Below are 27,138 nucleotides of genomic sequence, written 5' to 3' on the forward strand. Positions count from 1 at the left end.
GGACTACAGACACGTGCCACCACACCTGCCTAAGTTTTTTATTTTTGTAGAAATGGGGCCTCACCATGTTGCCCAGGCTGGTCTCAAGCTCCTGACCTCAAGCGATCCTTCTGCCTTAGCCTCCCAAAGTGCTGGGTTTATAGGCATTAGCTACCACACCAGACCCATCATAGTGATTTTTTAGCATCAGTGAGTATGTATGACATTTTCATCAGTGCTAAATACTGCTATCAGCTGTATTCACTTAATTCTTTATTTACAAAACAACTTTTTAACTAGAAGATTTTCTCATGCTTCCTAAGGTTTGAGGAATGTAATGGTTCAAGGGGAAAAAAAGCCAACCCAATCACATAGTACCAGAGCCCTCTGTGATTTTACAATTGGATCATAAGGATATCTGTGGTATTTGAAAACCTAATTATAGTTATACCTCTTGGCATAATTATAAGCTCCTCTCCTTCCAGACACAAAAATTAAACGGTGAAATTTTTAGGTACATACATAGCACCAATGTGGAATAAACCCTGCTATTTCTCTACATGAAAAATAAATGTAATTGGGCTAAGTTGACATTTTCTGGAGAGGACACATAGGCTAGGAGATGCTAAAGCTGTTTCTTTCTCCCCCTGAGAAAACAAAACGCTATAATTGTCACTTGAATTAGAATGTACTATGCCAGGGACTAAGGCTTTCTTTAATGCTAAAATATGATCTATGTAAGGTTCTTTTGTGGAGAGAATTTGTGTTAACAGGTAAATATTACACATGGACAGCTTTACTCAAATGATTTTAAAATGTACACCCGGAAGTTTTGTCTTTGTGTAAAATATATTGTTGCTTTTTCATCTTTGAAACACCAAGGTTTTCCCCTTTGTTCTCAGATAGCAGCGAGTAATCCTGCACTTTAAATTCAAATTATTGGCTGGCTTAGATCCTGACTGAAAAACTGGAGAGGAATAAAGGATCATGGATTTGCCTGAGGAGAGATGAGTTCACAAAACCTCAGGAATGAGTTAAATGCAAAATGAGTCTCTTTGTTTTGGTGGTTTGGATTCGGGGTTCTTTGTAGCAAAACCTCATGGATTCTATCAGTTTGGATTTTGGAAATTAAATTAGGTGGCCTAGTATTGTCTTTGAGAGAGACTTGTTGAGGATAGACTGAAGAAGAAAAGCTCCGGTGGAACACATGATTTACAACCAGTACACGTTGTCAATTATTAGCATATTTTGGCTGTTCCTCAAAGCAGGCCTGGTTGCATCTGTGCTTAGAGGTAGACCTCATAGAGGACCACGTTTTGGGTTCTTCCTATGAACTCAGTACTGTGTGAGTGAGTGACGTACATCAGCACAGCCACATGAGTTGAGTATTAAGATGGGTAGATATGGGCTGAGGGGGCTTGGGCAGTTTGAAAGGGCACAAAGTCAGCATCTAAATCCAGCCCTCCTGGTCCAGAGCTTTATCCTTGTGATCCTGACTTTTCTACCCCACAGGAGCCGCTGTTACCCTATTTCTCTGTACTTGAAAACTAACTTAGTATCCTATGTACTAAACCTTTTCTTTTAATAACACATAAAACTGGAAAACAAAAGTTCATAAATCATCACCTCCCCTGAAGAGATGATTTTTGCTAGATTTTGTGTATTGTGGAGGAGTATTTTTCCTCTAACCTTTTAAGATCCTGTGGGCTTGAGAATTAAAACAACAAAAGACAGAATATCAGCAGAAAAAAGTTTGTGTGTAAGAAGCTCGCCAACTGGTTAGAGCCAGAGGCTTGTATACCTAACATAGTAGGGAATATGGAGGGAATAGTGAGGAGAGAGAAAAGGCGTCTGGGAGGGGAAGAGGAAGGGGTTTCTAGAGATAGGCAAGTTTGTTCTTGCAATTGTGAGAGGTCTTTTGGTCTTTCTGCCTTCTTCATGGTCACAAAGCTCCCTGGAGGGGATTTATGGTAGGTTTACTCTTGGCCTCCTTTCTGGGGCCGCCTCCTTCTTTCCACCTGAAGAGGAAAATCATTTTCTTTAAGTTTCTGCTTCTAGTTTGGTAAAGGAAGCTCCAAGAAAGCTGCTTTTTGTATCTGTTGACTCTCAAATATCTTTAGCTTAAAATAATCTTTATAACAACTTTGAGGTTCTGAGTAGGTGTCTATAGGTGTTTTGCTCTTCGGTTTTGTATCATGGATAAAATGTGTCATTTTCCTTCCCCTTAGAACCCTCCAGCGGTGTCTCTTCTCCCTCAAAAGGAAATCAGTCTTTAAAGTGGCACAGAAATCATGCATCCTCTCTCATCTCCAGCTTCTCTGACCTCTCTGGATCATCGCAGCCTTGTTCAGTTTGCTCCGGCCACAGCTGCCTCCTTTCGTTTCTGTAGTTCTCCAAGCACTCCTCTCCCCGCTGGGCATTTGTACTTGCTCTTCCCTCTGCTTGGGATGCTTTGCCCCAGAGAGCTGCAGAGCGCACTCATTTCCTTCACAGCCTTCCCTGACTAGCTTACATAAACTAACAACCCAGGCTGGGGAACACAGTGATAGCTTATCTCTCAAAACAAAAAAAAAAAAAATTAGCTGGATGTGGTAGTGCGTGCCTGTAGTCTCAGTTACTTGGGAGGTTGAAGTGGGAGGATCACTTGAGCCCAGGAGTCAGAGGATGCAGTGAGCTGTGACTGCCACTGCACTCCAGCCTGGACGACAGAGTGGTACCCTGTCTCAATCAATCAGTCAGTCAATCAGTCAATCAGTCAACAAAATGAACTAACAACCCTCCTCTCCGAGCTCTCTTTTTTCCAACTCTGCTTTGTTCTTTCCATGGTATCACTGTCTCTTGTGTTTTCACTTGTTTGTTTATTTGCGGTTCCTAGGCAGTGGCTTTGTTTTGTTTATTATTATATCCTCAGCAACTAGATGAGTGTCTGGCACATAGAAGATACTCCATAAATATTTGTTGAATAAAAGAAAGAAATGAAAATATGTGAAATGTACACAGACATGCCTGTGCACACACACAGACATGCACAATATCATACATGATATTGCGTAGCCTGCTTTGCATTATATCAGGACTAGTATCACATTGTATGGCTATTTTGTAATTTTTAAATTATTAAGACTCTTAACAGTTTATATTCTCTTGGTAAAAATTATTGAGATTTAATTGGAGCTACATGACTTGTTAACCTGGGCTTGTCCTGTAAATGTAAGTTGGCTATGATTTTATTTTTTTCTTTATCTTTAATTTACAAAGACAGTTGCTAAGCTGTTAGCAACTTTAAACATTGATATTCCCTATACCCATTACTATGAAGTTACTCTTTTTAAAAGTCCTAATTGTGCCATCTTTTAGAAATTGCAAAGAAAATGAGCTTTTTAGACTAAAACTGGGTTTCATTCTTATTCTCCCATTTCCAGCTCTTGTGTTCCTGGGCAAGTTATTTGATTTCTGAACCACAATTTTGTTGATTATTAGGATGGTTATGATAATATCTAGCAGAGTCATTTGCAGGTTTAATTGAAATAATTCATATAAAAGCAGTGCCAGTTCATGGTTATGCCCTGAAAAATAACTGCCAGGCAGATTAGATATATACCTCAGAATATAAATGGATATTGTGTGCATAACTCTAAAGATGTCTCCCCACACTGCCTGTCTTCTGGTTGCTCAAATGCTAATCTAGGCACTATTGGGAAGGAACTTTGCAGATGGAATTAAGATTACTAATCAGCTGACCTTAGGATGGGGATAGTTTTTTGAATTACCTAAGTGGGCCATATGTAAGTAAGTACATGAGCTTTTAAAAGCAGACAACTCAGAGATGAGGCAGAAGAGGGAACCAGTGGGGAGACCAGGCACAAAGAGAAAAGACTTATAGGGTAAGAGGAGACTCCACCTGCCATTGCTGACTTTGAAGGGGCCATAAGCCAAGGAATGTGGGTGATCCCTTGAAGTTGAGAACAACCCCCACAGCCAGCAAGGAAATGATGATGAAGCCTCAAGTTCCCCCTTCATGGATCCTGATGGCACTCTCTCCTTACTGTCTTTCCCCAGAGCTGCTAGGTTGTCAGTCGGGGTGTAACTTTACAGAGTTATTCCCTGCATTTAATATGTCATCGTGCATGTGTGTGTGTGTGTGTGTGTGTGTGTGTGTGTGTGTGTGTTGTTTTTATAACATAAAGGGAATTGAGAATATGCAGACCCCAAAGACTCAGCACTGGGCAAGTCAGCCATAAACACTTCCCTTTTACATGCATTCAGCCAGTAAGACAGTGAGAAATGACTGAAATTTGAACTTTTGATCTCCTTTCTTCTTCAAAACTTATATACAGTCCTCTGCATATAAGACAGAATGAGTATACTTTTTATTTCCAAAATCATATGTAAAGATATTTGAAAGGGAGTCAAGTGTGTAGTTTAGAATAGTCTTCTTAAACATTCACATAGCTCCTTTCACAAAAATAAAATTCTCTGAGCCCTTTTCATTATGATTTACCAAGGGTCTTGTTTTCACTGTTGTCATTGTTGTTGTTTAAAGAAAATTCTTTTCTAGTTGATTTCTGGAAGTTGAATGGCAGGGGGATGAAGTTACATTAAAGGTAAATTTCTGCGTGACTTTTCCCTCTTGAGCTAATTATACATGCTTTCACTTTTCTCCAGCAGTCTCCAAATTCATCTTCCCTCTGGCCTTTGATATGTGTCTGTCACCTAATATTTTTATACAGATAGTATTTTCAAGTTCCTGCCAGAAGAATTCCAGGGAAAACCTTCTCATCTTGCTTTCTAGGTCTCTCTTGCCTCTCCCCCTCCCTCTTCCTAATCTGCAATTGCTTCTTGTGACGTCCCTCTTATTGTCCCAGGCCGCCAGCCCCTTTGACTCCCTGTCAAGGCCAGGTGCTGGCCAGTCGCCTCTCTGAGGTCCCTGCTATCCCCCAGAACCCTTTGTTTTCCTGTCTTATGCTGTGACTGCCCTGTGACTGCTGCTTCCAGGCTGTAGGGTGCTGCTAAGCAGAATGATGAATCACTGCCATCTCTTCAGCAGACTCATTAATAGACGGCAGCCCTTTGATTCTTCATCTCCTGTTGACTTCCTGACCCATTTCCTTCAATAGCTCTTACGATGTTTTTTACACAGTTTTAAAGTCCCAGTCTGCAGTCTCCACTCAATTCTCTGAGGATGACATCACCACCTTATTTTATTGAGAAGATCTGGGTCAGAAGACACAATTCGAATGTCAACAGGGGCCTCTGGAATTATTGAAATGAAAGGGGTGATAGGCAGGGGCTGTTGTAGACTTGCAGGGTGCTGGCCGTGCCCGTGGAGGGGCAGCACTGATGGGGGTCCTGGGGAAGCTGGGCTCAGTATTGCCCCGTCTTATGTTTTCTCTAGAAAAATCAAGTGTCTGCTTTGCTAGGTGAAATCTCTACATGTTGAAGTCCCAGTTTTGGAAATAAACACACGTTCTGTGTGTACTAGAACGAAACTGATCTGGCAGCTAGTTGTCTTGATTCTAGGGCGTCTCTTGCTTTTTCACCTCATCATATTTCTCTATATTCGTTTGCCAGCATTTCTTTGACTCCGAGCTTACTTCTGTTCCTTCCTGTCTCACGTGTCCAGTTGTTTTCTCTCCACCTTTTATCTGCATGAAAACATTCAGGATGTCCTCTTCCTAACCACATAGCTAATAACTCCTCCTTCCGTGCTCTTGCCTGTGGCCCGGTGTCCCGTCTTTTCTCTCTTCTTTCATACTGAGTTTATAAACAGTGGAAGGGTCTACGTTCATTGCTCTTACTTCTTCACTCCCTTAACCCCTACAGTCATTTGTCTTCATGACTTCTCTGAAGCGCTGTCATTCTCTGGATCCTGTGATTGTACTAACCTGAATTTTTCTATCTCAATGCTGCTTTGCCATCTCGTTTCACCAGCACATCTTGCTACATCCTACACATGTTATTCCTCCATCTTACTCACTTTTCCTTCATAAATGGCCCCCATAACTACCCTTAATTGTAAGTTATTTTTCTCACGTGGTTTTTCCTAGTATTTCATCTGCCCATCTCATGTGACAGCTACCATATTTTGTTAAATTACATCATAGGTCATTAATATGCCTCTCCTAATGGATCATGATTTTTTCTTTCCCAGAAAGAGACTTTGCCTTATTATTGTTTTTTTTTTTTTTTTTGGTCCCCCACAGCATGTAGCCGAGTGGTAGGTATCAAACACATTTTTTAAATGATAACTTTCACAGTATTAGTAATTAAAACACAAGACCATAGGATGCCTCCGACACCACCACCTCCAAGCCCAGCAGATTAGAACTTATGAAGGTTTTTGTGCTACATGCTAGGCTTGGCCCATGATAGTAAAAAAAAAAAAAAAAAAAACTTTGCCTCTCACTTAAATGCTTCTTCCACAGAAGATTTGCTCCATGATTGTATTCCAAGACAGCTGACTCCATCTGCTGTTTGCAAAATATGGAAGATATATTATCACATAGCAGGGGTGGGTTTTCTTCAGAAGTACTTTTATAGACAGAAATTGTTAAAAACTCAAGTGAATCAAAAATCTTTTAGGGTAAAACCCCATTTAGAATAGTGATGGGGGCAGGGGTGAAGAAAATAAGTAGTTCCTCGAAGTTAAGCTTTAGTTTTGAGGAGGAGATTTTAACTTTTAATTATGGATAACTACTACTAAAAATGGTTAATAATGAAGACTTTTTGGGGAGTGGGTGAAGGCTTATTGTTCGCCAAGCTCTTTAGGTGAATTACATCACTTAATTCTCACATAGTAAGTGTGAATTATGGAATCTCCATTTTATACCTAAGGACCCTGAAGCAAAGACAAGTTAAGTCAGCTTGTTTAAGGCCACACGGTCGTCAGCGAGTAGTGGAGCTGGGATTCAGCCAAATCCCAGAGCCCATGCTACTAACCTCTTTGTACCAGAAAAGGGAGTTGAGGAGGGAAAGAAAGGATCAATCTGGAACATCTGTTTCCTACCCCTGTTTCTGGGATCGAAATACTACTTTGTAATAAGTCTGTTCCTGCCCCAAAGACAATTTTGTGGCACCTTTGCACATTCTCCTTCAGTTTATCTTCCATACTACTCAGTGTTAGTAGACAAGGAAAGCACACTGGTTTTGTTCTGTATAATCTATATCAATAAAGGGCAGAATATCAATAAGGAAGAATTAACCGATCTGAATTTTAAAAGTGAACTGGAATATGTTAAGTTGTACCTGCAAGAACAGTTCAGTTGTGGGATACTCTACAGGCCCCGTAACTCAGCTTCTTCAATGAATAACTTAGAAGGAAAAAGAAAAAGATGAAGAAGGAAGCTATAGATTAAAACACTAAAGATCTATCAGCCAACCACAGTGGTGGGTCCTGATGAAACCCTAATTTAAACAGATGGGTTTTAGATACAACTTTAAGAAGACAATTGGGAATGTGATCGCTGACCAGAAGTGTGTGATGCTGGCGTAGAAATTCCTCTCCCTAACTGTAGGGATTATTGCTAATTTGAGGGATATGATAATAGTCTTACACTTATCTTTTAGACACATGTACTAAAATATTCATAGAATAAATTAGGGGATTTTTTGGATTTGCTGCAAGATGGTATGGGAGCGTGGGTGGTGGGAAGATAGATGGAACCAGATTGTCTTAACTGGTGATTGTTGAAGCTGGTTATGGGTACTTGGCATTTTGTTGTATTAATCTACTTATGTTAGTACATCTTTGGCATTTTCCATAATGAAAATTTCTAGAAAAAAAAGTAAACTGGTAAATCCAACTTAATAAATTGTTTTAAAACTTAAAATACTTAAGGTATTTTAAAGCCTGAAAGGGTGGTTTAGTTTCAGTGAAGTTTAATCCTGGCTCAACATTCAGATCAAGTAGATATTGTCAGGATACAGATTGAAACCCAAGATAAGTTTATATTCTATATCATTATGTAGGCATTCTGGACTTAAAAAACATGTAAGAGATGGGGTCTTGCTATGTTGCCCAGGCTGGGCTCAAACAATCCTCCTGCCTTAACCTCCCTCCTGCCTTAACCGCCCAAAAAGTACTGCTGTATTCTTTTTTGTATTAGTTGACTACTTAAAATCAAGGTTTGCAGAAGAGAATGTTTTTTTTCTAGAATGTCTTCATACATTAAGTTGTTTAGGATAGTGTGCTTAATTACAAGAAGTCACTCCTCCTTATCCCCACATGTTCCTTCTGACCTCAATTATTCTGGTGCATATATCTATGTATTTTTTCCCAAGTACATGGGATTGCAGGCTTTCACCACAGTGCCCAGCCAGACTTTTTAATTTTTAAGGGCGCTGGGAAAAAAATTAAATTTGCCTTTAATCTAAGTCATATTTTCTCTTAAGAGAAGACATGGCATGGACCCAAAGTAGCCTCAAAAAGCCACAGCCCTTGTTGGTGTTGTGAAGAAGAAGGGTCATGGGATCTCATAGGAAAGAGAGAAGTCGTCATTAACACTGGTCAGGGAGTTCGGCAAATGTAGCCACAGTAGTCTTATAAGTTATTTTTTCATGTTTTCTGGGTCATTCGGGAGATTTTGTTCTTAATCTCAAAAGTACTGCCGTATTCTTTTTTGTATTAGTTGACTACTTAAAATCAATGTTTGCAGGAGAGAATGTTCTTTTTCTAGAATGTCTTGATACATTAAGTTGTTTAGGATAGTGCGCTTAATTACTGATTTCTGTAGAAGTTAAGAATGCCATTGTTACATCTTTCTTTGCCAAGCTCATCTCTTTCAGCTTCCAACTGTATAAGGATGAGGAATGGAAGTGGAGGGGCCTTATTTTGCCTTGGAAGCAGATCTGATGCCAGGATGTTCTCACATACTGAGGGCTTGTGAGTGTGATGGGTCACTTAACAGAGCCGGCTTCCCTAGCCAGCCTTCTCTTTTCATCCTCTCCCGGACTTCTCCAGGTTTTAGGCCCTTCCTTCCTAAAATTATTTAATGGCTTTGCTTCCAAGACCCATGTTCTCTCCCAGTGCACTTAATCAAAAACTCATCTTGTCGCTGACCACTTTTACATAGATGTTCAACCATGAATGAACACAAGGCTCTTTACTGAACTTTCGGACTCGTTTTTCCAACTACATTGTATATGTATTCACCAAGAGGTTACTTAGGCTTTTTGAACTCAAATGTGATCAAGATTTAATTATGCACCCCCCACCACTTTGTTTTATGTCTTCTGAATTCTCTGTTACCATAGAGAAGCAAGTCAGAAACCAGAGTCAGAGAGAGTCATCAGCGACGTCTGCTCCTTCACGCCCCAACTGAATCCCCTAAATGCTTTTCTCAGTTTTCCTCTTCGCTGCATTTTCACTGCTAGTTCATGGCCCTGAAACCATAATTGCATTCCTGCCTCCAAATTCATCCTCTGATGTGGTCTCCAGAATGTTCTTTTTGAAATTCAAATTTGATGTTGATTTTTCTCCCACTTTAAAGCCTTCTGCAGTGGTCTCTGACTCTTTTTCATCAGGATAGTGCTGTCATCAAACTTGTGAGCATCTCCTTCAGTATGTGTCTTTATTATAAAATATACATTATTGCACTGTATTTATATATATTAAATATCATAAATACACATATAAAATAGAAGTCTCTTATCTTTCATATAACAGAAATAGTTAGGATGGCTTATTATGCCTTCTGGTCTGACTGATGAATGCTTTCCTACCCACTGGGCCTCTGTCAAGAAGTCTCTCCTCCTTATCCCCACATGTTCCTCCTCACCTCAGTCATTCTGGTGCATATATATATGTGTGTGTGTGTGTGTGTGTGTGTGTGTGTATATATGTTTTTTTTTCCCCCCCCAAGACAGAGTCTTGCTTTGTTGCCCAGGCTGGAGTGCAATGGCACAATCTTGGCTAACTGCAACCTCCACCTCCTGGGTTCAAGCAATTCTCCTGCCTCAGCCTCATGAGTAGCTGGGACTACAGGCACCTGCCACCATGCCCTGCTAATTTTTTATATTTTTAGTAGAGACGGGGGTTTAGATTGTTTAGATTACACATCGTTTAGATTGTTTCTATTTTTTAATTGTAAAGATTATACCATTCTTGTGAAAAGAGTATACATTTCTCTTTGCTCATTTGTCCAGTTTTTTTTTTTTTTGTAAGCTTAATAAATGTAGAATGCTGGGCCAAAATCTATTATATTTTTAGGGCTTTTAATGAGCATTGTCAATTGCCAATTTACCCACCAAAAGAGCGTCTATCATTCTGGTCTGCGGTAAAGTGAGAGGGAAAATGGGGGAGGAGATGAACCCACCAATCCATTTTTTTCCTTAAACACCCATAATGCAGAGATCATGGTTCTAATTGACAATGAAAATGTGCCAATTCCATGTGGGGCATTTTAAGGGAAAGAGGGTTTACCGTTCTTGCTAAAGCCAGTAATGATAGAGTTCATAATGGGCCAACCCACTTTTCAGACCTATGATGACCTCACTGGGGTGTGTTAGTTCCTAGAGTTCTCCTGACATGGTAAAATGTTATATACCAGTGGGCTGAAGTCATTGTTTTTTTTCAGTCACTATACAAATTTCCTATTAGTTCAGAGTGCCCTTTCATAATGCTTGTGGGATCTGAGTGGTCTGACTTCATATTTTTTGAGTTATATTTGCAATAATGTATCAGTTAATGATTTAGTGGAAGTGCTTGATTTTACCGGATTTCTTGGGTATGGATGGATGCCCAAATTTTGAGAGTGGTGCAGTCATCTCTCCCACATTTTCAAAAGAGATAGAACATATTTCAAGACATTTATACAATGTCCTCTTTTCTCTGAGGACATGATGACTGACTATAATCAGCAACCTCTGATTTCTGCTCTGATGCTACCCTATTGCTTCAAGAAGTGTGCAAATAATGGGAACATCTACTCTAAAGTTCTTGCCCCAAACGGAATTGAAACCCACTGTATAAAGATATTGTTATATAATTTTTATGCTATTCATATTTTCCATATAGTTTTAATGCAGTCATGTAAATTTTGCATTTCAGTCCATAATATTCTCATATAAAATAAAGTTTTAAAGTATTTGCCACAAAGTAAAATTGATATATAGCTGGTATACCAGGAAGCTGAACCATGTTCTTTCCCTCACCACGCTGCCAGCACAGTCCCATACAGCATGTTACTCTACATATGTTTACTTTTATATAAAACTTTATGGCAGACTTTAATCATTTCAGTCAACTCAGTCAAAATTTTCAAAGACTGACAACTTTTGAATTCCACAATTGCTCAGAATCTTTGAATTAGAATCTTACTGTAAAAAATAAAAAATAATTTGGCAGTATTGACAAAGAAAGCAAGCCATGACTAAACACTTCAAATATGATTGCAAAGCAACATGTTAATTTAAAAACATGTGGGCCTTTTTGGATGTAATATGTCAATAGACATTGCAAATACTAAAATTTTGGAACCTTGAGGGAAATTGACTATATTGACTTTTATTTTGGCATGGAATATGGGTTCACTGAGGACTCTGGGACATGGGATTATCAGATTATTCAGTCAGCTGGTATTTACAGCACTGTGCTTAGTACTGTGGGAACACAGAAAAAACTGCACATTAAACTCTTTAAAGCATGAGGGGTGAATCCCAGGCCCTCATCCATTTTCAGATTTGCAGATATACCATAACATGTAATTTCTTCATCTCTTTAATGTCTATTTATTTTATTGGGTAAGGGCTATCCCTTCCTTGTACCACTTGATCTTCACTTTCATTGCTAGCACTGACCGCTGGCTTTTGTCCAACAATCCCACAAAGAAATAAGTTTGAAGTTTGCTTATAAGAGTTACTAGATAGTAAGAAAACAAAGCTGTCTTGGAATACAGATGTTTATTGGTTGGCTGGGCCCCATGTAACTAACACAGCCACAGCTTCTGATTTGAATTTGCTTCTCAGCTAAGTGAGCTCTACTTGTCAGGGACTCTTCATCGGCAATTTGAAAATGCCAAGGGTCTATTTGAAAGAATCTGTTATTTGAGGAACAATGTCTTACTGAGAAAGCAAAACAGACTTTTGGAATATTTAAACAGTGAACATTAATATGTGATTAAATATCCGAATGAATGGGTAGTAGAAATAGTAATGGGTGTTGGCATGAGAGAAAAAGAAGACTACATAGGGACATAATATGAAAAGGCTTCATGATTGGGTAAGTTCTAAGAAGCCAAAACCATATTTGAGCCATAAATGTGGTTTTGAGCATGTTGCTAGTAGAGGTTTTGATGTCAGCAGTAGACGGAAAATAGGGTTTTTAACAAAGGGTATAGAATAAGTATGGCTTCAGAAACAGACGTAGACATGATACACTGAAGAGAAAGCAGGCCATCCTGGAGGCATGAAGACCAAAAACAGAAGGAGATAAGATTGGAAAAGCTGGAAAGACAAGATGCGGAGGGTCTTTAATGTCAAACTCAAGGCTTTAGACTTTACTCTGCGGATACTAAAAACCAGTTGGAGATGAGTGTGATTAAAACGAAGGTTGAAGACCAGGTGCAGTGAGCCATGCCTGTAATCTCAGCACTTTTGGAGGCTGAGATGGGAGGACTACTTGAACCAGGAGTTAGACACCAGCCTAAGCTACAAAGTAAGAGCCTATCACTGCAAAAAAATAAAGTAATAAATTAGTCAAGTGTGCACACCTATATTCCTAGCTCTTCGGGATACTGAAGCAAGATGATTGCCGGAGCCCAGGCTTTCCAGGAGGTAGTGAGCTGTGATTGTACCACTGCACTGCAGCCTGGGTGACAAAGTGAGACCCTGTCTCTTAAAAAAAAAGGAAAAAGAAAAAGCCCAAAACGACAACAGAAAGGTTAAGGCCATCTCTGCACATGAATTGGTGATGAGTAATTTAGTGCTGTATTTTTTCTCTATTTATTTGGAACCATATAAACCTACCTTTCAGTACAAAAGGGCACTGGGTCACATTTAGGTGACACATTTCCTCCCCAAATCCCAGGGAACTTCAGGAAGTGGTGGGGGTGATTCAGCAAGCAGACATCTTCCTGACCATGTGATGGTTGTGGCTGGATAGAGCTCTTTTTGCCAGGCTATTAGAACAATCTTTCCATAATTTCTGTTGACACTTACTCAGTGTTTTCTCAGATGGAAACTTGGTGGGGATAAGACTAGATGAGAATAAACTTGGAAGATTTAAGGTCTCTTTGCTAAGTCTTCATCATGAAGCCTTTCTGAAGGACCTGAACTTCTTGGACAGGCCTTCCTTACCAAGGAAAAGATAGACATTGGTCAGTTAGCTTCTTTGATTACTTATGGTAAAAAATAAAGAATATGATATCCATAGGCTTTTATATTTCCAATACCCCAAGATTAGCTTTAACCTTAGAAGGGTCGTAAAAGTCTATGGAAGTCCATGTATAGTCTTATTTTAGGTATCTTAACCAAAATTGTGCAGAGGTGTGTTTTACTGGATTTACCTAACATAACAGACCTTTTGAGATTTTATTTTGTGTAATTTATAAAATGGAAAGTATTATCAACATAGCATAAAGATTAAGAAAGGAGCTCTGGAACTGTACTGCCTGGGTTCTGGTCCTGATTTCTCCACGACTTAACATTGGGCAAGTTATTTAACCCCTCTACCTTGGTTTTCTCATTTAGAAGATGGAAATAATTTACTTCTTTCCTAGGGTTTTGTCAGAATTAAATGAACAAATTTGTTGTTTATTTACTAAGAGTAAAGCTCTTAGAATATTGCCTGGTATGTAAGTTCCCAACAAATACTGCAATTAGTGTATCATAAATGAAAAGATTAAAGCAGTTAAAGGTTAAGTGACTTAGGTAGTTATCTGGCAACATGACTAAACCAGAATTCGCATTTCTTATTTTAAGACAGTCTACTGAAGCAGCTGGTTTTTTAGACCAGAGGTCAGCAAAATTTTTCTTAAAAGTCCAACTATAAACATTTTATACTTGTGGGTCTTACGGTCTCTGTTGCCACTAGTCAACTGTGTCATTGTGACTTGCAAAAATCAACCACAGACAAAATGTAAATGTACAGGTGTAGCTGTGTGCCCATAAAATTTTATTTACAAAAACAGGTGGCAGACCACATCTGGCCTGCTTACAGATCCTTGCTTTAGACACTTAAGTCCTATCTTAAAGGAGACAATAGATTCCTTTAGTTTTGAAGCATGAAATACGGCATTACGTATTATGATAAACAGAAACTTTGCTTCCTAATGATTGTTTAACATGTTAGTCTCAGTTATGATGGTCATACTTTAGGATATCAAAGGGATTTCGAAAAGAAGCAATAGTGACAAATGTGTTTTCTACCTCAAAGAGATCCATAGAAATTACTTATTTAACAGTTGGAGAATTATCTTGGAATTTGAGGCCTGAGGTCTTGGGCAGGATGTTAAGAGTTTGTTTGATTAAATGGGCACAAATATGGCCTGGTTTCTTTTTTGCTTCTCTGTGTAAGGGATAGGTTTGTGAGTCAAATAAAAAGCTATTTATGATTACGCTTGTCATTTCACTAAGGGTTTTTCTTCTAGGAATGTTGTTTGCATGGGTTTGGATTTTTTTTTATGGCTTTTCAGTTCGATAATATGTTCTTGTTTTCAAATTAAAGTTGTCATTGAGCCTTTTTGTGAGTGGCTATGTTGGTTAGTTAGTATTTATAGCTTAAGTCTGTTTCGGAGGAAATGACTAAAGTCTCTTCGCATTTGATCAAAACTGTAGAACAAAGAGCATCTTTGACTTTCTTAAACAAGGCCTATGATGAAAACTCAAAAAATATAATGGTTCATGTTTATAAATGTTTTCGAGTATTCAGTCCCGGTTAGGCCAAATAATTGGAGCTCTGTGCTGAGGGAGGGGTTGAGTATGCTCATTGCCTGTTAGTTACTGTGAATTTCTCTGGAGCACATTCAGGCAATGCTTATTTTCTCATAATGCTCCCCCTATTCCCCCTCCCCTGCCTTTTTTCTATTTTACATATTGTTTTGAATTGGATTTCATAGAACATAGGATATTTTTTTTCTTCTTTTAAAACTATTCTATTAATTTTCTCCTTTTTCATTCCAAGCTAAAAGCCCTGGACCAGGTGAAGCGTGTAAACCTTGCACATGGAATTCCAGCAAAGAGGCTGGTGGAAATCCTGGCAGGGCCTGGGAAATGACTGACTTGCAGAAACCCCTGTGTTTTGTTCACTCCCGGAGACCTCTACTTCTCTATCTTGTGAATATCTGCAGGTCCCCCCACACCCTAATCTTGTCCTCTTACTGTTGACTCAGTCCTCATGGAAGTGTAGGTGCCCTTCCTTCTGCTCATGATGTTCCAAGGCAGGAGACGAGGGGGCTGAGTAGGGAAGAAGAGAAGGCTCAGCTCCTGTCTGCTCAGACCCAGGCTGACCTCTGCCCTGGGGCTCAGGCAGGGACTCCTATTTTACCATAAAGGCCCTGTGACAGGTGGTGGTTGGATTTTGGTGTTAGATCAGCTATGTTGTAGACTGGGATTTTCTGCACTAGCTTTTAATCTAATTATCACTTGGTTACATTGATTGTTTCCGCTCTTTCATATGCAGCTCAGGGAACCACTTCTTCAGCTAAATCTTGGGTCTAAGTATGAAACAGATGAAAGTGAAATCGCTCTGCCCACTGCTGCCATGTCCACTCACTTCTGTCTCTGCTCTCAGAAGCAACTTAGTGTGGGATTCCTAGGAGCTCAATTTGAAAACTGCTCATTAATAGAACCGTTTACTTTCAGAGCACATCCTAGACTGACTGACTGACTTATTTATTTATTTATTTAGAGATAGAGTCTCACAGTGTCAACAAGGCTGGAGTGCAGTGGTGCGATTTCGGCTCACTGCAACCTCCGCCCCCTGGGTTCAAGCGATTCTCCTGCCCCAGCCTCCTGAGTAGCTGGGATTGCAGGTGCACCACCACACCCAGCTAATTTTTGTATTTTTAGTAGAGATGCAGTTTCACCATGTTGGTCAGGCTAGTCTTGAACTGCTGACCTCATGATCCACCTGCCTTGGTCTCTCAACATGCTGAGATTACAGGTATGAGCCACTGCACCTGGCCTCATCCTAGTCTTAAAATTGAGCCTGCCTATGTATATATCCAAAATTGCTTAGAAGTTCCTGGGATTGGTGTGTATATATGAGTCATATATGAAGCCAGTTGTAGGAGAAAGCAAATTGGACAGATGTTTACCTGATGTGATTTGATGGGGTGTTGAGAAATTCCATGATGACAATCCACACCCCTATTCATTCTTGAAATTCCATAGTCAGTAATGCATTTTATTTCCCTGTTAAGCACTTGCCTTTTCTGAAGCTTTTTAAAAATAAAAATGTCCTTATGAAGGATATCTGTTAAGTTGTTGCAACCTTGGAGCTGATCCTTTCACTTTCCTACTTGATTAAAAATCTTAAATTAATCAATTTTCAAAAGGACAGATAGAGGAAGGAAACAACCACATCCATATATCATAATTTTGTGTAGGACTGGTCTTGACTATGTATGCATTTGTGAAACGTGTGGGAATAGCTCTTGTATTTAACTTGGAGACATCTTGGTTTCTCCTTTGGATGGAGGTAGTTCTGAGGCATTTGAAGAGAGGCTTCTCAAAAGGAGCTTTTATTGTTCTTACATATTCTTTTCGTTCAAAAACATATTTTATTTTATTTTTGTATCATGTTGAGGATGTATGTGCCCATGTATACTAATTTCCCCCTAAGTATTAATTGTTTAAAAGAGATAAGAGAATCAGAAGCACAAGTCTGAAAAGCAGTGTATGTATTTCTACATATTGTCTACAACTTGTTCCTGTTGGGCAACAAAATAATTGCGGGTATTTCCTATTTTTTTTAACCTTAATGACAAAATATTGTAAAACTATGGTTCATTCATTTACTCAACAAACATTCATAGAGTACTTACCATGTGCTACTACTACTTTGTGCTATAAAAATTAATGATAGTGGTTTCAGTAGAAACATCAGTCATCAGGGAATATTTGAGGTTGTCCAGTAACTGAGGAAGGAAGAGCGAGAAGGGTGGAGTGCTGGATGGGGAAGAAGGAAGAAGGAGGATAAGTGAGAAAGGATGGATGGAAGGAAGTCCTTAGCACATGTTATTTATAATTACACTCATTTTATCAAGTTTGATGTTCTTTATATAATCAGCCATTTGTTGCTTTTTTTTTTCTGGTGTGCTATAATTTGAAATCAATTTTAACTTGTAGTTTTTGTATTTGTTTCTTTTCAGTATCAAAGAACTTGTGGATCAGTTTGCTAAGTACATCCAAGATTTGAAGAACTGAAAAGAAAAATTAGTATTAAACCTGCTTTTTAAAAACGTAAGTGAACTCACTTCTGGCCATGGTTCATTTCAGACCTCTAAAACCTGCAATTACCTCTCAGTGTGTGTGAATTTTTTTCCAGCAGTAAAGTTACTTGACTCTAGTGAGTCTACTCATTACGTTTAGGAGTGTTTGTATCCACTCCCCCATTTAAAACTTGTACATTCTAAGAGTAGTATGACTAACACAGGTGGCTGTAGGATTAACACGTGGTGTGGCAGGCGATGAGCCAGTCTTCATTTGGCACTGAGAAGGAAAACACAGACCTGGTAGCACATGATATAAAAAGCACAGCCCTCTTCTCAAGTCCTTCATCACTCTTCACCGCACAGACCATTTTTACCACCTTATCTACACCAGTGAGAATTGCTGGTTGACCCATTAATGACCCAGTAGGCTTAGAATATGAGGTGATGGTTTCTCACAAACGTATTTACCCACTTTCTCCCTGTTTCTCTTGTTCAGTAAATATATCACTATTTATTGAGCTTCCAAGTGACAAGCATTTGATTAATTCAACTCCATATTCATTCTACAAATAGTTTTTCTGAATGCTTGCTGTGAACCAGGCACAGCTCTGGCACTGCTTATTACCTTGTCCTCGTGGCACCCGTGCAGGGTAAGAGTTAACACTTCGGTGATCTAGATGAGGATATGAGAGAGGTAAGGAGTGTGCTGATGGTCACCTAGCCAGTGAGTGTGAATGCAGAGCTGTCTGACTTTCTCTGATTTGCCTAGATGCTCATCCTGGCATGGATGTCAATAAGACATTGGAACCTCCTGGATTGTGTTCATAATAGGAATGTGATTCTCATCCTTCTAAACCTTGGCTAGAGTCACAAAAAGCAAGGAAGTTAGGGAAACATCCTTTCACACAGCTTTGATACCTTTGTGGGGAGCTAATGTGATGTCTGGTTCCATTCCTTTCATGAATTTCCTCTGTGTCCATGAACTAGCTAAGCTTGGTTTTTAATTTTTTTTAAGTGAGTACTAACAAAAAATATTTTTTCTATTTGCCTCACCTTTTCTACTTGCCTCACCTTAGACTGAAACTCAGAGGGAGGATGAAAGGAAACATTTGTCCATGTGTCCTTCGCATGTCCCTCCCCAGGGTGAGTCAGTAAAGAGACTCTTGGTTGTCTGAACTGGTTTACTTAGTTCAAAAAGAGAGTGGAGCTGAGATTCTAGGGTTATTTTACACAAAGGAAATTTGTAATATTATACATTATACTCTTTTTTTGTTTGTTTTTTAAGAGACAGGGTCTCGGTTTGTTGCCCAGGCTGGAGTACAATGGTGCGATCCTTGCTCACTGCAGCCTTGAGCTCCTGGGCTCAAGGGATCCTCCCATCTCAGTTTACTGAGTAGCTGGGACTACAGATGTATACCAGCTTAAATTTTTTTGTAGAGACAGTCTTGTTTTATTGCCAAGGCTTGTCTTGAACTCCTGGCTTCAAGTGATCTTCCCACTTTGGCCTCCCAAACAGCTGAGATTACAAGTGTGGGCCACTGCTCCTGGCTCTACTTTTAGTCTTAGGTGTTCTGGCAACTGGCAAATATATGAAATTTCATTTGCCTGAGAATGCAGGCAACACCCTATTCTCTCCTCTGTGTCAGTGATCCTTGGGTTCATGGATGATAGTGGTGAAAGCTGATTATACCACTTCTGAGGCTGAATGCACCCAGACACAAGAAAGAGGTGGGAGCCCCTTGTCCAGTTTCATCTCTGTCTTCTCTTCATTAGGCCAAGAAAGGCCATGGGACTGTACTGTTACTTATTCACTCAGGCCTGCCTATATCATTCCTCCACCCTGTAGTGTAGTGGTTTATAATTCGGCAATTTGTAGTCACTGAGATAATGTCATCCCCAAAGAAAAGCATCTACTATGGCTTTATCCTTTACATCCTTTTCACTGTATCCATTTTGTAGTCTTTATCACTTTCATTATTATGTGGGGATTGGGGCTTTCTGTGTCCTGACTATGTTTTGTGAACTAAATATTATTTTAGGCCGTTCGTACTAAAAATTCTGAAAATACTGCTTGAGGATGGCAGTCTTATTTGGAATTGTGTCACCTGTGGTTTGTCTCATGCTTAGTTGATTCATGATAATTTGGACAATAAGTAAATGATTTTCTTTTCATCCTGTAACTCACAAAATGTTTTCCTTTTCATATTTTTTCTTTAGTGCTCTTTTTCCTGCCAAATATGTAGGCTCACTTTACCATCAGATAGAGATTTAGTTAGAACTTTCTTTTCAAGCAGATGCTGTGTGTGTGTGTGTGTGTGTGTGTGTGTGTGTGTGTGTGTGTGTGTGTATGTGTGTATGTGTAAAGTTTGTGGGCTGTTAGAAGCTATTTGCTCATCTTGTCAAAGCCATAGCAGTCTTTTCATTCTCAGTTGCTTTGCTTTCTCCTCACCTCTTGGGAATTGGCAGCCAGTGACTTTGATTTTTTTTTTCTCTATGAGACAAATATGCTAGCATATAACTAGACAGAGGAACAGTTTACACATTTAGCGAATGATCAAATAAGTGATGTGCGTGTGTGTGCGTGTGTGTGCGTGTGTGTGTGTGAATACATGCTGACTCTATAACTGAGCAAGTGGTGTTTTTCTCTCAAGTCTCCATGCATTATACATTTAATTAGGAGGCCTAAGTATCTATGATGGCTTTTAGATATGTAGCCTCAACAGTTTTTTAAGAAGGAGGAAGATGTTCCAAGACAATTTTCACTCTTATTTAGTGGATGCGTGGTTTAATGTTACGATATTTGGGGGAAACCTGGGTTCTGACTCCGTCGCTTCAGTGAGCCATAGTTTCCCATTGCTTCAGGAGTAGAGAAGTGGGGAAAGGGATTTCAATAGTTCTTAAATCTATTATTTAGCAGTAGCTCGAGGCTGTGTGCATCATAATTGAAGAAATGAGATAGAGTCCCCTGGGTGTGCTCTGCATTCCTTCCATTCCATGGTGCTCTTCTAGTCTCCTGGTCAAATCACAGCCTAGAGCTGCCTCAGCCAAGAGGAGACTTAAATTAGGGATGTGCAATTTTCAGCCATGGTAGCAGGATCCATTTAGTTTCTAGGCAGATGACAGCATGTGCTATCTCTGCAGAAATTATGGCAGCTTTCAGATTGAAATAGCCCTGAGAGTTTCTTGTGACTATTACCTTGAGCTGAGTGTGTAATCCCTTACCAGTAGTGGAATCCTACAGCATAACAATTAATTGTATTCTGTGTTCTCATTTGTGGTTCAGAACACAAATTGTCTTTGTTCATCAGCTTTTCTTATTTTTTACCTAATTCCTTTATGGTTGTAGTAGTAGATATCTGCTTGGCTTGACATAGTGAGGCTATTTGACGCTGTGATATTAAGATATTTTCAAGGAAGTGTCATCAGCTGTCTTCCTGGGTTATTCTGGGCATTTTGTACTCTATTTTGGATCTAACTTTTCTTGCTCTTGATTTCTGATTAGCTGTTCTTCCTCTTTGCCTTGGCCTTTCAACTTGCTTGGAAACTTTATCAACAGATTTTCACTTGGATGACTGTTTTGTTCAACAAATAAACATTATCTCAACCTTGGGGCAGACTTAAGAAGACACAGGATAGAATGCTCTGTTAGACACTTCTGGTTCTAAGCATGGAATTCCTGGAGCAGGGAAGCTGGCTTCCAATACATTGATGTCCAGAAGTTGTTCTCCTGCTTGAGAAGGGGAGGTCACATTTCTACCAAGAGAAATGTGAATTCTGGGGCATTTTCAAAACTTTTGGATGATTTGGTGAGATTTGAATTGTGTTATTTTTGATGAAGTTTTAGCAACTAAAGAGTGTATTATTTGCTTAGAAGAGTCGGATTTTTGGTTCTTCGTGGCGTACATTGGTCTTGCCTGAGGTCACACAGAGGCCTTTCAACAAGATTGGGCCTACTCTGTGGTTGGGATAGTTGAAACCAAGTATCAAGGAGGAAATAAGAGTGGCAGACCTTAAAGTTTCTCACAAGAGAAAACAGCAACACCCAAGAAAAATTCGTTTATCTTCACCCACAGTTTCCCTGGCCTGTGGACCTCTTTCTCCTCTTGTTAGCCAGGAGAACAGCAATCTCTTCTTTCTAAGACTGTGAATGATTTGAAGGGGCCAGAAAACACCAAGTACCTCTATCCAGAGGGTGACTTTTGTTTCCTCACTTTGTGGCCTTACTGAATTCTCAGAAGGTAAAACTGAAAGAACTCAGAGTGGATGGCTGGGTTTTTGTATTCTTTACCTAATGAAATCAGTTGATTCTTCTTCTTTTTTTTTTTTTAATGGTGGTTGTGTGCCGTGTGAAATAGATTGTGAACACTGAATGACCAAATACGTTTCCTAGGGGAAATGCAGAGGGAGGTTCTTGCAAGTCTTTGGCCACAATGCTTTTGCCAACGGATCAATACAGAACCTTATTTTATGTGTGTTTCTGTCTAGACCCCGTTTTCACACATGTTGTTGAGTCATTAACACTGACACATAGCCAATAGCTCTGTAACTTAGGCCTGAAGGAAGCTGACCTCATACTGGTTTCATCCTTGAGACACGGCCTTGTTGCCTCAGGAACACCAGGCAGCACTTTGGCACTGTGCTTGGAGTCATTTTAAACAGCACAGTGATCCACAGGCACAAAGATGTGAAAAATATGGCACAGAATAGACCGTGAATAGGACACTTGATGGCAGGAGGGCTGTGCTCCTGCAATAAAGCGGAGCATTGCCTTGTTCAACCTGAGCTGGGAACTCTGCGAGGGTGACTCAGAATTCTCTCTGCTCTTGAGTTTGTCCGTGAATGAGTGTGAAAGTACTAATGTGGGAATTGCAAACAAATTTTAGCAAGTGGGCCAATTCACATATGTCAACTGTATAATAGAAGCAGAGTAATCCCAATTGTTGTGATAGGAAGCTTTCTCCGTCCCACTCTGTGGTTAATGTAGAAAACCAATCATTTAAGGTAAAAATGAACTGTAAGCTGGTATAGCCAGAACAATATCCGGAAGACGTTTTTAAATAGGCTTGTGTAAGATGAAGACAGGCAAGGAGAATGTGCCCAATGAATTAACATGTTGTTTAACGAATGATAATTACCCCACTGCCAGGCTTTGAACATTTAGAGAATGGGAACACCATCATGTCCTTGGCATTAAAGGTAATAATGGCTAGCACCTAGGTGCCCCTCAGCAAGTGAATGAATCCTAAATAAATGAATGAAAGAGCAGGCAGAATTCTTAGTGATGCCTGATGACCCATAGTAGGGCACCTTAGGAGTCTCATGCATCTTTTTAGCCTAGATATATAATTTCCTGGCCACTGTGTTTCTTAAATTAACTTGCATAAATGTGTACCAACAGGCAGAAACAATAGTGGTCTGACCATGAAAGGTAATCACGTGACACAGAGGTTATTTATCATGCTCATTTTTGTGCACAGCTCTAGCACGTTAATATTCATTAAATGGATTTGAATGCATGAACGAATTTAAATGTTTAGAATATTTAGAAATGCAATGGCTTTAAAAAAACCTTTTTAAATTCAAAAGAGAGATGACTTTGTAAGTCACTTTGTACTGTAAGTCTGTACCCAGAGAAGTAGAAAGATGTGGATATTCTTGTGTTAACTAGCTTTGTCCATTGTGTGAAACTTTGCTCTCAGGGAACATTGACACTATGCTGTGTCCCCATGCACCTCCCTCATATGAATATCCAGGGACGAGAGTTAATTAAAGTAGAAGCTAGTCAGGTTTTCTGAAAGGAAATGACATTCAATTTCAGATATTATCTGTTTCAATTATTTCCTGCAGATTCACTATTCATTTTACGAATTATTTATCATGGAGCAACTGAGTACAAGAAACTGGGCTCGGGGCTTTGGAGCATGCAAAGATAAGCAGAACATAGGGGCTTTTGTCTAGTGGGAGGGAAAGAGCTGAGTGCACGTTTTTGTCAATCTGGATAAAATATACACGAACTACAGGTAAAAGTGAAGTGCTGTGGTGGCACGAGGAAGAGTGAGGTTAATTCCAGCCTGCTCTGTTCTATGGTGGAGCTTCAATATTACTTGGGTCTTGAATGCCCATTTGGGAGTAGGTGGGCAGCAGGGTAGACTGGAGAAGTAGCAGTTAGGGCACTTCCAAGAAGAGGTAACCACATGGGCAAAAGCATTGGAGCACGAAGGTACAAGGAACAAGTAACATAAAGGTTCTGGAGTGTGAAGGGCAGGCTGGAGTATTGTGAAATAAGACCAGAAAACCACCTCAGATCCAATTATAGAGAGATTTCATGGCAGGTTGCTTGGACTTTATTCTGTAGTCATTAGGAGCAGTAGCAGATTTTAAAACAGAGGAATCACGTGACAGCAACTAGCAGCAGCCAAAATTTGTAAGCAGTTTTATGTGCCAGGTACTAATCCTTACCACAGCCCTTTGAGGCTAATAACAATTAGTATTGCAGTTTGTAGATGAGGAAACAGCACAGAGAGGTTAAGTAACTTCACCAGTATCCACAGCAAATAAGTGGTGGTATGGGAATTGAAGCCAGCAAGTCAAAATTAAGAACTTGCGTTTTTAATCTGATATTAAAAAATAAGATTCAATTGGCCAGGTGCGGTGGCTCAAGCCTGTAATCCCAGCACTTTGGGAGGCCGAGGCGGGTGGATCACAAGGTCAAGAGATCGAGACCATCCTGGTCAACATGGTGAAACCCCATCCCTACTTAAAAAAAAAAAAAATACAAAAAATTAGCTGGGCATGGTGGTGTGTGCCTGTAATCCCAGCTACTCAGGAGGCTGAGGCAGGAGAATTGTCTGAACCCAGGAGGTGGAGGTTGCGGTGAGCCGAGATTGTGCCATTGCACTCCAGCCGGGGTAACGAGAGCGAAACTCCGTCTCAAAAATATATAAATAAACAAATAAATAAATAAATAAATAAGATTCAGAGAGTCTTTGAACTTTTAAAATTATTTGCAAAGTGATCAGTATGTACGAATATGTGCATTGGTTTAAGAGAGGATCTGTAGCTTTATTCACGTAAGATATAAATGCTTAAAAAGGTTAATAAAGACTGTATAAGCCAGGCATGGTAGCTCATGCCTGTAATCCCAACACTTTGGGAGGCCAAAGTAGGCAGATCACTTAAGGCTAGGAGTTCAAGATTAACCTGGCCAACATGGTGAAGCCCCATCTCTGCTAAAAATATAAAAATCAACCTGTGTGGTTAGTCCCAGCTACTTGGGACACTGAGATATGAGAATCGCTTGAACCCAGGAGGCAGAGGTTGCAGTGAGCAGAGATCATGCCACTGCACCCCAGCCTGGGCAACAGAGTGAGAATCTGTCTCAAAAAGGAAAAAAAAAAAGACTATATAGAGCACCCTCTTTCACTCTCAGAAGTCCCCCATAATGCACAATATATTATATGGTAACTATGCCTGTTCTTGTTAGGTTGGAAGAAGCAGAACAATCTGTCACTGCTCAAAATAAAATAAAACATCAAAACAATTTGAAGAAATTATTAGTATTATAAGTGACAGGTTGTTCCTGATTTGTGAGAAACAGAAAATGTACAAGACGGTGTTTTGAAGGTAGACACGAGATATTCAGGCGTTGAACTTCCAAAAATTTCAAAGGACAGAGGACCTTTCTCCCCATTTGGCAAAAATTATTTGTTTTAATCTCAGCAAAAGCTAGATAGACTTTGAAATCTTACATGTTCTGGAAAAATACCTAGATGCTAGTCTGCTTTCAAATGAACCAATTTACCTTTTTAGAGTTTGGACTTGAAGGATAAATATTTACCAATCTCTGAGACTGAAAATTCTTTGCAGCCAGATGTGCATCAAAGGCAGGTGCCAGGATGAATGAATGAATCCAGATGAAAGAATTGCCCAGTTTACATCACTGAAGAAATCCAATTATTATCTGAGTTTTGTTTAGAGTAAATGTTTTAATGTCATATTAAATATCTTACGAGATATATATATATCTCGTAAGATATTACTGTCATACAAGTATAGCAGATGAAATATTTTAATAGAGATCTGTACTACCCACTTACTAGAGCTTTACTTTATATTTTCCCCATCTTTGCTTTCTCATTTTCTCTTTTTTTCTGCACTATTTGAAAGTACATTGCAGATATCATCACACTTGCACCCTTAAATATTTCAGCCTAAATTTCCTAAGAACCCAGTCCATATTCAGAACCGAATGTCCTTTACTATAGTTTTTGTTTTGCTTTTGGTTTTGATCAAAGATTCCATCAAAAATCACAAATAGCAATTGGTCGTCATGTTTCTTTCATCTCTTTTATGAACTATCTTGTTTCCCTGTCTTTTTTTGTGTTTTCTTATGTTGCATTTCATGATGTTAACATGTTTTAAAAGTCAAAGATAATTTTCTGGTAAAATGTCCTATAGTCTAGACTCATCTGACTGTTTGTGTCCTCATAATTAGATTCAAATTAAACATAGTGTACATTGCTTCTCCTCAGAAGTTGCATGATACTAGCTAGGATGAGTTTAATCACTTGGCTAAGTTGGTGTTGACCAGATCTCTTCATTGTAAAGGTGCTTAATCCTCTTGATAACAAAGAAGGCATCTGTGGGGTAATCTTAGAGACCATGTGCATTTTTTTTCCCCTGACAATGATTCACCCAATGGTTTTAGCATCTATTTCTGATCCTTACATGAATAATTATTAAGTTGCTAGTTGCAATATGGTACTAACTTGATTTCTGAAGTCATTTTACAAAGAAAAATTCTCCTTTCCATTCCCATGCGCTGCTTGGGAAAATGTTGGCTCCAAAGACTCATGGCAGAAGATCAGTGAAAGTGAAACTTGAAAACAACTATCCAAACACACATTAACTATGAAGATGCTTGAAGGGTTTTCTTTGTGAGTGGGTATGCAGGAAACCTCTACCCTAGAGTGAGAGCTCTTTATTTTAGAGATTTGTACTTAAAATAATCCTTATTGATGCAGGTGAGGAAAATCTAAATAAATTGCTATTCTGATTTTGTTGTCCCCCCCCCCCCGCCCCCGGACTGAGAGAATTCAGCAGTAATGCAATGAATTTTCTTTTAATGCTACAATCTGAAAAGTTATGATATTTACCATACCATTTGAAAATGTCTTGGAAGTAGTTCCTTTTAAAGCATATTATGTTGAAATCAAGTGGGCATTAAAACCATGGAATTCTTTGAAAGGTGGGATAAAGCGGAAATTGTTTTGTCTTGATACTTCTTGATCTAGGCTAATAATCCTTTGGGGGAATTTATCCTTAGGCTTTTTACTGATTCTTCTCATGACTGGCTCACTCAGTGAGTGTTATCTGATGAAGATCTGATTTCACTTCTGAAAGCACAGCCTTGTTCTATTTGTTTGAGGTATTAGTAGGTAGCAGGAAAAGACTGACTCCAGGCAATGCAATATAAAACCCACCCATCCATATTGAAATTGGAGGTTATCCTGCATGCTATGTAAGTTCTCCCACTTGCAATTTATAATAGGTGACTTATATTTTTGAAGCAATTAACTGTTCATTTTAAGTTGACAAAATTGTTCTTTATTATTGCCGTAAGGACTTTAGCAGTCTCCAGGAAATTGTTTATAATTTGCTTCATTTTTCTTTTGTTTTGTAAGAGGATTTTAGACACTATTATTGTGGCCAGTTAGACTTGGACCCATGCATCCTCTTAAGCTGTGAATATGCTGGTCTGAAAGTCCTGGTCTCAAGCAATCCTTGT

General features: G+C 39.3%; 1 protein-coding gene across 13 annotated transcripts in view; it reads left to right on the plus strand.

Moving 5' to 3' along the window:
* PPFIBP1 (PPFIA binding protein 1) overlaps positions 1 to 27,138 on the plus strand; it is a 165,467-nt gene that overhangs the window by 35,301 nt on the left and 103,028 nt on the right. For all 13 annotated transcript variants that reach the window (XM_074402965.1, XM_074402969.1, XM_074402967.1 and 10 more), the window contains exon 2: positions 17,289 to 17,379. The gene's annotated coding sequence lies outside the window, so the exon portion shown is untranslated. The remainder of the gene's footprint in view (positions 1 to 17,288; positions 17,380 to 27,138) is intronic.

This window comes from Saimiri boliviensis, chromosome 7 (genome assembly GCF_048565385.1).
Source record: "Saimiri boliviensis isolate mSaiBol1 chromosome 7, mSaiBol1.pri, whole genome shotgun sequence".
Lineage (NCBI taxonomy): Eukaryota > Metazoa > Chordata > Mammalia > Primates > Cebidae > Saimiri > Saimiri boliviensis.